Source organism: Papaver somniferum, chromosome 1 (genome assembly GCF_003573695.1).
Source record: "Papaver somniferum cultivar HN1 chromosome 1, ASM357369v1, whole genome shotgun sequence".
In the NCBI taxonomy this organism is placed as follows: Eukaryota; Viridiplantae; Streptophyta; class Magnoliopsida; order Ranunculales; family Papaveraceae; genus Papaver; species Papaver somniferum.
Window position 1 is genome coordinate 168,606,213 of NC_039358.1, and position 12,699 is coordinate 168,618,911.

A 12,699-nucleotide genomic window follows, 5' to 3' on the forward strand; every position below is an offset into this window, starting at 1 on the left:
CAAATTTGTATCACACAGAAAAGTCTACGGTAATAGATAAATCCGTCTCCCACGAATATACCTATGAGTTTTGTTCCGTCTTTTGATAAATCAAGGTGAACAGGAACCAACCAATAATACCAGACTTATATTCCCGAAGAACAACTTAGTATTATCAATCACCTCACAATAATCTTAATCGACGCAGCGAAAAAAGATATTGTGGAATCACAAACGATGAGACGAAGATGTTTGTGACTTCTTTCTATCTTGCCTATCGGAGATATAAAATCTCGAGTCAATTATTACAATCGAACTCGTAATGATAGAAGATGCAAGATCATATCACACAACTACAAGAAAAGTAGTAACGGTCTGGCTTCACAATCCCAATGAAGTCTTTAAGTCATTAACCTGGTTTAGAAGAAGAAACCAAAGTTTAAAGGAGATCGACTCTAGCTTAGCACAATTAGTATCACACAAAATGTGCGGGGATTAGGTTTCCCAGTTGCTAGAGTTCTCCCTTATATACACTTTCAAATCAGGGTTTGCAATCAATGTTAGCTTGGTAACAAAGCATTCAATATGCACCGTTAGATGAAAACCTGATTAGATTCAAGCTAATATTTCTCAACCGTTGGATCAAAAACTTAGCTTGTTACACACAAATGAAATGTCCAATTTTGGGTTTATGAACCGTACCCAAACATTAACATTTGTTGGTTCAACAAGTCAACCAAATGGTTAACCATATGATTACTTTTATATCAACCATATTCTTCTTCACCATAACTAGTTCAAATGACTCAAATGAACTAGTTAGAGAGTTGTTCAATTGCTTAGATCTTATGTAACTACACAAGACACAATCGAAGCAAAATCGGCTTGATTCACTCGAATCGGTTCATGAACTTTATACCCACGGTTTGCAAAAGCATTCCTTAGTTTAAACAAACATTAGTTAAAGAACAACCGACTTTAGATATAACCTGCTCAAGTTCGCAAACTGGGTTCGCGGACTTAAGCTCATGGAAGGAGTTCACAAACTCCAGCAGAAATTCTCGGGTCGAGAACTTCCGCCAATTCGCGACTTGGCTCACGCCACTTCCATTTCTCTTGATCAACAAAGTTCGCAAACTTTGGTTCAAGGAATAAGGACTTATACATATATGTGTTTCCACAACAATTCGTATATCCTATCAATGGTTATGTAATCTAAAATCTCATTTCAATCATTGAAACATTCTCATAGGACGGATATAGTTGTTATTCACAGACCATTTTTCGTCAGAGCAATTTTCAAAGTGATTGAAACATAACATGACTTTCGTCACTAGGTAAAGATGAATTCGGCTAAAGCGAAAGCTTACCAACACATATTTCGAGAAATAGATAAGCGAGATAAACTCAGCTCGAAATAGCAAATGTGTATAATGAAAGTCTATATATCAAAACAACTTTTGTCTCAAGAGTAGGAGATTGAATAGATAGACTTTTGAGTGACAAATAAGTTCAAGTCTCCACATACCTTTTAGTCGATGAAGATCCACCAGTTCCTTGAGTAGTCCTTCGTCTTGTATGATGATTGCCATGGAGTTCTTGAGCTCAACTACACTTTCTATCCTACTCCGAGACCTTTAGCTATGTAGGCTAGAAATCAAGACTTATAGTTTTGATCACTAACATTGACAAACATGCTTGAGATAGCAACGCATGCGAGTTCGATCGAGCAATGCTCTAACAATCTCCCCCTTTGTCAATTTTAGTGGCAAAACTATTAATACATATGGAATACAAAAAATAAATAAATTAACTTTTGTAGCTCCTATTCCACATGCCTAATCTTCAACATTACTCGAAATCTTCGTCACTTCCAAGTACTCCAATGATCCCAAAGGTTGTAAGTTTAGCATCATCGTTGTTGAAAATCCGTAGCTATAACAACAAGAAAACAATAGTTCTCAATCATTGTTATACAGTGTCATACTATCATCACACAGCGCCAAAGTTCAATTGTATCATAACTTTCAACAACAATACTATGGTGATATGTCACTCCCCCTTAGTCAATACTCCATCTCACATGGAAACCACTCCCCCTTACATAATGATCCGAAAACCATATGTATTTGTAGTGTGAATTACATATTAATTCTCCCCCTTTTTGTCAATAAAATTGGCAAAGGTACAAGAACGGGATCCTAATGAAATTTCCGAAAGAGACATTTCATGACCAAAAGAAAGCAAAAATATCAACTTGTTCTTTAGATGCAATCATAAAGCCGAAGCTAAATGCATTCATCAAGGAGTTTATAAAGATACAAGATAAACCCCTATAATATTCCACAGCCGCACTCCCCGCAAAGATTTGGCAATTAAGCGCAAGTTTAAAAAGAACTCTCCCCCATAAAATGTCATTCCCAAGGGAACAACAAGAGCGACCTTAATTTCGAAAGAAAAGAATGATTTCTTTGGACATAACAAATCACATACAAGTATGAATTTGAATCCAAAATATTAAATTAACCACAAGAAGTTCATGATTAATTTAACCAAAAATGCTCAACACAAGTAAACTTATGGAGACTTAAGAGCACTCAATTAGATTAATCACAAGTAAACCCATAATTAATCTAATCGAAATACACAATCAAACTAATCACAAAGTAATCAATTTAATTGGTCATACACACATAAGAGAGTCTATGGAGCAATGACTAAGTTAATCATGAAAACAATCAACCCGGTCATGAACGCTCAAACATAAGAAGACTTATGGGGTCATAACTAAATAACCAAACAAGATGATTAATTTAGTTGAAAATGCTCGGCATAAAGTACCTTACGGAACAACAACATAGCTAATCAAAAATAATCAACTTGGTTGTTTAATGCTCAACATAAGACACTTTTACGGAGCCTCATAGTAATACATAAAATATGGATCAGGGAAGATCAATTACTGCGAAATACTCAAGGATTCATTCTATTTTCCATCACTATTTGCACAATGACATTCAATAGACATAATCCTTGCAAACAATTTTTTTTAACATATCTTCCATTAAAGATTGACAATATAGGCTTAACTTTTGTATTTGTCAAAAGTCTATTCATTCTTTCATCAATACATGCATATTAATTCATGAACGACTTTACTTTTGACAAGATATGGGACAATCAAGTTCACGGACGCAAACACACATATCCCATAACAATATTGCAATATATATAACCATAAAGATTAATACTGCAAAAATCATCTTCCAAACAATTTAGAATTTAAACCAATAAATATAAAAACATGAAGATGAAAACGTTGGACATATCTATGTGTAATCACAATAATGGCTATTCCAAACTCTAGTTATCCTTCTAATAGAAACAGAAAATAGAAGATTTACTAGGAAATAAGACCTTTGAAGAATTCTTTATCGTCCCCGAACTCCTTGTCGTCAACAACCATTGGCACATAAGGTTCCTTAAGGTAGGAGTTTATATCAATAAACCTTCTCCGCTGATGTTGTCGAACCAGGGCCTTCTGAGTCTCATGAGTCTTATACACAAAAGCCTTTATTTGTTGAATATCCTTTCCCATCTCCTTCAACTTTTCAAGAACACCAGAAAACTTCTGAGAGTTTGAAGGAACGACTCTTGGCTTCCTCACATTCCTTCGTTTTCTTTTCAAGGTGGGAGATAATAGTGATTTTTCTTTTTCCTTCATGATTGATGGCTTAACAATCACATTAATAACTTTTCCATCAGAAGACATCATGCTTGGAGTATCCATAACGTATGGGTTTGTGAGAGGAAATCATAAATTGAACTCAACAAGTAGTCTTGAGATAAAAAGAGGTTTTGAGGAAGGAAAAAAGAATGTATGGTTTCGAAACCTTTAACAGGTTCGTACACGTCCAACTCTCAACCCTATAAAGAGTATAATTGACGATCATAACCCTCTCTTTTTGTTTGATAGACACAAAAAAAAAGAAATCTAAAAAGAGAGAAAAACTTTTCCTAAAGCCTGTGAGGTACAAAATCATTGTCTCTTTTGATCAGGCACATGAGACAAGATTTTAATCAACACAATTAAATTGCGTTGTGGTGAACAACAATTTGTCCACCATTTTCCTCTTGAGAGGTATCCTCAGACTTTTGTCTATAAAACCGACTCGACCATACTTTCTTCTCTAATGGTCTTGGTTTATCCTTGGAAACTAACTTCTTAGACGAAGATAAGATCCTACTTACCTCAGCGGTCTTCTGAGCAAGTTTAAGCTTCCTTGATAAATGATTTGCTCTTCTTTGAAGTTTGTTGACGTGCCTCAATTGGTGTTTGTACTTGTAACACCTTGAAAGTTCATGACCCTTTAGAGAACAATACGAACACATCAAACTAGGATAAAAATCAGGCTTCTGAGATGTGCACGCAGCTAGACACATGGTAGAACCTGAAATATTACAAACAGAGTTTCCAAGAAGTGGGTCAATTTCTTCTTCCAGATTAGTTGGATTATCTTATGAAAGAATATTGAGATTTATGTATGTATTGCTATAGTTATCAAAATCAATATTTTCACCAAGAAGTGCAACACTTGATTTCTCGTCTTCATTAGAATCATAGTTGTCAGACATTTCATCAAGAGTTGCAGCAAGACCTTTGTTCCCAGTGTATTTTCTACGATTTGGGCACTCGTTTTCTAAATGACCAAATCCTTTACACTTAAAGCACTGAGGCATATCCTCATCATCGGTTTCATTTGTTTCCATGTTTTTAGGAGGAATACGATTATGAGGTTTAACTGATGCTTTAGGCTTATCTCTGGAGAACTGTTTACTTCTCTTCAACAAAAGATCCCTAAACTGTCTTGTGATCATCGAGACTGATTTGTCAAGATCTTCATCTGATGAATATGTCTCAGAATGATCATCTTCAGAGATATAAACTTTTTTACTCTTATCAGGTAATTTAGTGTCCTTTTGTGCTTTGAACGCAACATCCTTAGTTTTGGATGAATGTTCGTGATCAAAGATCTTAAGCTTCCCAACCAGCGTATTTTTAGAAAGATTATCAAGGTTGTTTCCCTCAACGATGGCATGCTTCTTAGAATCGTATCTAGATGACAGCGGTCTGAAAATTTTCATCACAATGTCCTTTTCAGGAATAGTCTTACCCAATGCAAAAGATGCATTAACAATTTCAGACACTTTGTGATTAAACTCATCATATGTTTATTCATCTGCCATACGAAGGTTTTCTCAATCGGAATTAAGGTTTCAAAGCCTAGCTTCCTTTTCACTGGAGTTACCTTCGAATACGGTTTCCAAGATATTCCAAGCTTCTTGCGACTTAGTGTAATTAGTCACATAGTACTGAAGATTTGGGGTAATGGCATGTATGATCCCATTTAAACCGTCAGAGTTTTGCTTTGCAGCAAGTATCTCAGCAGGACTGTATTCACCAATAGGTTTGGGAACGTTTACATCTCCAACTACCACAACGGGAGGATCATAGCCATTAACAACATATACCCATGATTGAAAATCACGCGCTTGAAGAAAAGCTCGCATAACAATTTTCCACCATAAGTAATTTGATCCATCGAAGACTGGTGGTACGTTAATTGAGATGGCACCTCTGTCCATAGAGTCAGATCGCTACAAACACAGACTTGTAAGGTCTTGAACGTGTTTGCCTGCTCTGATACCAATTGAAAAAGCGGCGGTCTAACAAGCACACCCAATATTTCACTCAGCAATCTGCATAGACAAACTCCAATATACTTTCTAGAGAATCAACTAGACAGTCAGACTCAATCTAGATAAAAGTATATCAAAGAGTTTATATCTCAATCCCTCGATCTGATATATACTCAAGAAAATAGAAATCTGCGAGTCTTTATCAAATACTAGAGAGATAACTTGGATGGTACCAAAGACCAATATCCAAGTGTCAATCAATTTAAATCAACAACCAAAAGGTCAGATATTCTAATTGATTGAACGAACGCACGACCTGTATTATTTCAATTATAAAGATAAAACAATATAATGCGGAAACTGAAATAACACAGACACCAGAAATTTTGTTAACGAGGAAACCGCAAATGCAGAAAAACCCCGGGACCTAGTCCAGACTGAACACACACTGTATTAAGCCGCTACAGACACTAGCCTACTCCAACTTAACTTCGGTCTGGACTGTAGTTGAACCCCACCCAATCTCACACTGATCCAAGGTACAGTTATGCTCCTACGCCTCTGATCCCAGCAGGATACTGCGCACTTGATTCCCTTAGCTGATCTCACCTACAACTAAGAGTTGCTACGACCCAAAGTCGAAGACTTTAATAAACAATTCCGTCTTTTGATAAATCAAGGTGAACGAACTAATAAATAATACTAGACTCATATTCCCGAAGAACAAATCAGTATTATCAATCACCTCACAATAATCTTAATCGACGCAGCGAAAAAAGATATTGTGGAATCACAAACGATGAGACGAAGATATTTGTGACTTCTTTTCTATCTTGCCTATCGGAGATATAAAATCTCGAGCCAATTATTACAATCGTACTCGTAACGATAGAAGATGCAAGATCAGATCACACAACTACAGGAAAAGTAGTATCGGTCTGGCTTCACAATCCCAATGAAGTCTTTAAGTCGTTAACCTGGTTTAAAAGAAGAAACCAAAGGTTAAAGGAGAATCGACTCTAGCTTAGCACAACTAGTATCACACAGAATGTGTGGGGATTAGGTTTCCCAGTTGCTAGAGTTCTCCCTTATATACACTTTCAAATCAGGGTTTGCAATCAATGTTAGCTTGGTAACAAAGCATTCAATATGCACCGTTAGATGAAAACCTAATTATATTCAAGCTAATATTTCTCAACCGTTGGATCGAAAACTTAGCTTGTTATACACAAATGAAATGTCCAATTTTGGGTTTATGAACCGTACCCAAACATTAACATTTGTTGGTTCAACAAGTCAACTAAATGGTTAGCTATATGATTACTTTCATATCAACCATATTCTTCTTCACCATAACTAGTTCAAATGACTCAAATGAACTAGTTAGAGAGTTTTTCAATTGCTTAGATCTTATGTAACTACACAAGACACAATCGAAGCAAAATCGGTTTGATTCACTCGAATCGATTCATGAACTTTATACCCACGGTTTGCAAAAGCATTCCTTAGTTTAAATAAACATTAGTTCAAGAAAAACCGACTTTAGATATAACCTGCTCAAGTTCGCGGACCGGGTTCGTGGACTTAAGCTCCATGGAAGGAGTTCACAAACTCCAGCAGAAATTCTCGGGTCGAGAACTTCTGCGAGTTCGCGGACTTGGCTCACGCCACTTCCATTTCTCTTGATCAACAAAGTTCGCAAACTTTGGTTCAAGGAATAAGGACTTATACATATATGTGTTTCCACAAAAATGCTTATATCCTATCAATGGTTATGTAATTTAAACTCTCATTTCAATCATTGAAACATTCTCAGAGGACGGATATAGTCGTTATTCACAGACCATTTTTCGTCAGAGCAATTTTCAAAGTGATTGAAACATAACATGACTTTCATCACTAGGTAAAGATGAATTCGGCTAAAGAGAAAGCTTACCAGCACATATTTCGAGAAATAGATAGGCGAGATAAACTCGGATCGAAATGGAGAATGTGTATAATGAAAGTCTATATATCAAAATGACTTTTGTCTCAAGAGTAGGAGATAGAATAGATAGACTTTTGAGTGACAGATAAGTTCAAGTCTCCACATACCTTTTAGTCGATGAAGATCCACCAGTTCCTTGAGTAGTCCTTCGTATTGTATGATGATTGCCGTGGAGTTCTTGAGCTCAACTACACTTTCTATCCTAGTCCGAGACCTTTAGCTATGTAGGCTAGAAATCAAGACTTATAGTTTTGATCACTAACATTGACAAACATGCTTGAGATAGCAACGCATGCGAGTTCGACCGAGCAATGCTCTAACAAAAGTAACATGCTTCAATCGAAAATAACTTCTTGCAACGATACCCAGCGATGAAACGCTCATCACATTTGAAACACAGCCCTTTATCTCGCCGTTGCTTAATATCTTCCGGTGTCATTTTTATGACTTCTTGTAATGCTGGACGAGGTGTAGGTGTAGATGTTATCTCCGCTGGTGAAGCCTGGTTTCTGTAATCAGCAGATGGTACTCGGCGTTGTGACTGGTTGCGTGACTCATACAATCTGGCCAGAGTTATTGCACTTGTTTGTATGGTAGGTCTCGCGGCTTGGACATCCGCTCGTAAACTCTCCTTTATCCCACTAACAAAACAACTGACTTGTTGTGCTTAAGTAAGGTTTCCTGCCTTTCTAAGTAATTTTTCAAATTGTGTCTGGTATTCTCTAACAGAACCAATTTGTCTTAATTTTGTTAAATCTCCAAAAAAATCTTGAAATTGAGTATAACCATACCTTGCAAGCAAACCCTCCTTGAATGACCGCCAATTTATAAAAGGTTGCTCTTCTTTTAGTATTTGATACCACAATTGAGCATTACCATCTAAATGATAAGATTCCCATGAAAGTCGTTCCTCTTCTGGTACATTATAGAAATCAAAGAACTGAATTGCACGGCATAACCAACTTGTAGGATCTTCATTATCATTATAAACTGGAAACTTGAATTTGACAGTCGTTTTGGTTGACTGTGAACTTGTATATGATTGTCCACCATCACCATGACCAATGTAACCTCTTCCAACACTTGGGCGATTTTGATTGTGAGAATTACTACTTGACGATGCCTGATTGGCGGTCATTAGTTCTACCAATGTCTGCATAGTGGTAACCAGGTTATCTATCTTCATCTCTGATGTTTGCATAGTGGTAACCAGGGTGTCCACTTTTACTTCCAATCCGTCCATGCGATTCTCTTCAGTATGTCCTTCCTGCGATCAATCCGGCTCTAATGCCAAATTGTTATGTTCTTCAACTTCTTCGACCAAAGCAAGCCTGTTGTTACCCTTGTTTCCCTTCTTAGTTTTGGAATTCATGCTTTCTTGAGAATAATAAGGAAGAAAAGATCTGATGATCAAGTAAGATTAATAATTTCCATTCATGTCTTATTCTTACTGAGAAATCACAATTTATAACACATGCATAATAACTTCCTAAACCAATCTATAACTGATTGTTAGAAGTTGTAACTAAACTGTGATATCCTAACCGACTTCTAAGTCAGACATTTATTCAAATACTAATGTACATAATACTATGCAATTTCTAGCACATAACACTATGAATATGGCATTGTGACAAGAGTATATGCTAAAGTACTGAATATACCACTTAGGTATACGGGACAGAATATCTAGCAAGCGATAGAAAGTTCATTGCTCGATGGTCATAACAGCGCTCACAGGCCATTACAGCTCTAGTCATGTTATCGCTCGTTGGTATGATCATTGCTCATTAGTTCATCATTTAACGGCCATAAATTCTCTCCCTATAGATACCCAACTTCAAATTCATTTCAACTCACACCATTTCAACTTCAAATTCAGTTCAACATGGCTAGTTGCGACACCAAAGTGGGTACTGCTCGCTTCACTCGATAAAAAGATGTTTATCTAATTCGATATTGGATATCAGTTGCAAGCGATAGAGATTTCAATTTAAATTTTTTTAATTTATGGGACAGTGTGTTTCAAAGGTTTATGATGTTAAGTCACGTAAATTCAGGAAGAACAAATGAGTGTCTTCAAGAAAGATATTGCTTCATCAATAAAGAAGTGAGAAAGTATGTGCAAATTTTGTAGATTATAAAAAGGGATCATCCTGGGTTTTCAATCGATGAACTTAAAAATTAGAGCTCATACCAAATTTGTTGAAGACAACAAAAGACTGTTTAAGCTTAATGAATGCTATCAACTCTGCAGGATTCATGTGCAAGGATTTAATTTTGATTAAGTATTATGTTATGTAATTGTGGTTAATACGAATTAAATGTTGGAACTTAATAGAATGTAAAACTAGTTTCGGTTTGAATATTAATTTAAAGATAGTTTTCATTAGAAAAAAAAATGATTGCATTATAAAATTTTAAATTACATAAACTACTCATTTCTTGACCATTTCCTCCCCCACCATTAAAGATTCAATCGGTCATGCTTTGTATATCAAGAGTGTTGTTTAACATTTCAGAAATCCCGGTTTGAGACTGACTTGGTGGTCGAGTCCCATCAGAATCGTCATAACCTTGAAAAGTAACATGACCACTCAGGCGGAGGGGGATATGACAGAAATCCGCAAATGCGTAAAATTTAAATGTGTTAGCTTGAAATGATTGAAATGCTGATGTGGTTGAGGCAATTGTGGTATATAGAGTAGCTTGCCTAACTGCTTTAATTTTCAAGCCACCACCAGGAGTCATAATGTCACTTGGAAATTGGTTAAACAAACGTCTGAGTTGTATCCATGTCAATGACTTCATCATCTTCACGTACTATTTGAGTATCTAACACTACATTTGGAGTAGAACTTTCTGGTACATTCTGCATAGAATGGCTTCTCAAACTTCTTCTCTCACTTCCACGACTTCACTTACTTGATCCTCCAGGATTCGTACCTCTGCCACCATGACTCATACCTTTACCACTAGGACTCGTACCTCTACCACCATGACCAGAATATCCTGGATTCATGTCAAACATCATGTTTTCCCTAAATCTTTGCATCTCACTCAAGTGCAATCTATGAAATTCCTATAATACATCATGATAATTGTTCAACTGTATCTGATACTGCTCCCGTGTAGCATCTACCTCCTAGTACGGATAAGTTTGTTCGAGTGCACCAGGATAAATTGAAATAGTATTAATATCTCCAATCATAGATAAAGACTATACGTCCCAAGAAAATGGTGGCATAGTCGACGATGAACCCGCTTGACTATGATATAAAAATGCATTTCCCGTCTCTGGTGCAGGTTGGGAAGGAAGATATTCATCACCAGGTCCTACTCATAGCTTGGAAATTCATCCGACCCAAATTTAGCGGTTGCATAGCATTGTGAATAGTGTTAAACCAATAAAGGTACCTAGTTTTAGAGCTCGACTCCCGGATTAAATTTTTAGCTTCTTCCCAATGTGGACCATCCCTTATCAATTTATCTCAGTCACCTTGAGAGATCTCTTCACTTGGATAAGGGTTGATGGCTATTACCTTTATTCTCTGCACTGAAGAAGTAGTCTTTCGTCGTAATACCAAACACCCTTTTCAAAAATAGGACTATATAACACAATCTTCTTAAGGATTAGATCTAGCATTCTCTGGGCTTCCACTTAACCGAACTCAGAAATTGTTTAATACGGGATGAAAACAAGGTTACAGCTTGTTCTACACAACTTTTGAATCCTCTGAACAATGCAACATGTTGACCATCTTCAATCTGTATTTATTTATTTTTCCAATTTTCGGCATCGCACTTCAATATGAGTGGAAAAACATTGGTGGGATTGAGAAGATAAGGTTCACAAAGGTGGAAATATGTATACCACCAATACTGAAAATAATAACATTATTTGTTAGTGCATTTACCTTGTCAAATCAAAATAACACATAGATAGCGTGAAAAATATTGGTTCTTAATTACCTCCAACACTTCCCAAAAACCATTAAATCTTTCTTTGGCTAGTGGCGAGCAATTACTGAGGGTTATGTAAAGTTTTAATAAAATTGGAGACCCAAGTCATATCTTGGTGCTTGCTCTAAATCTTCTAATGATTCGATAAAACCAATTAACACCACTGGGCTAGCATTTGGAAATATACATTTGCCTATTGTCCGCAACAAAAACGCACGTTCGAGATCTTCATAATGTTTAAGGTACAAATATTGTTTATTATCTAACTTGTTTTGTACCATATTCCTATAATAACATTGTAGAAAACTTTTCAACCCAGCCACCTTTAATCAATATGCTTTTAGTTTTCTATATATGCTTGATTTCCTCCTAAATTATTTGAGTATAAAGGAAGTCTTTCTTTCCATCTGTCTTCCGACTTCCAATTTAGTATGCTAAATGGAAGTAAATTTCCTTCACACGAAATTCCCGTTAACATGTACAAATATAACGATGTAACTCATATTTAACAACATATTCATAATTAGAGTTTGTTAAATTTTATAAAACAAAAAACATAATATAACAGTTTAATTACAGAAAAAAAACTTAATGCATTCAAAATCTTTGAAAAAGAACGTATTTGTAGTCTTCCACATCGTTCGAATATTTGAGTCCAACAGTTTCTAGGTTGTATATCATATACACGTCGCCAAGGATATTTTCAGACTCTTTCTTAAAAAATAGGGGGGAGATACCCGAACATCGTATGTAACTCTGACCAACCACCTCTTAGAACGATTGAATTAACTCTATCTGGATAACCAGATATGTGCGTCGAGAGTACACCACCACCAGATAGTTGTATAACATTTGGAAACTCATATTCTTTATCTTGGATATAATTTAATCCACTGGCTGAGATGCTAGTAAATCCGTTGAGTTTTATGTTTCTTTTTATTTTCTCACTCATATTGGTTTAACTAAAGATACTTTTGTTTAGGAAATAACTAAAGATAATTTTATTTAAGAGAAAGAAGAGAAGACAAAGTGTGAAGGGGAATGAGTAGGGAGGTGTGGTATTTATAGGC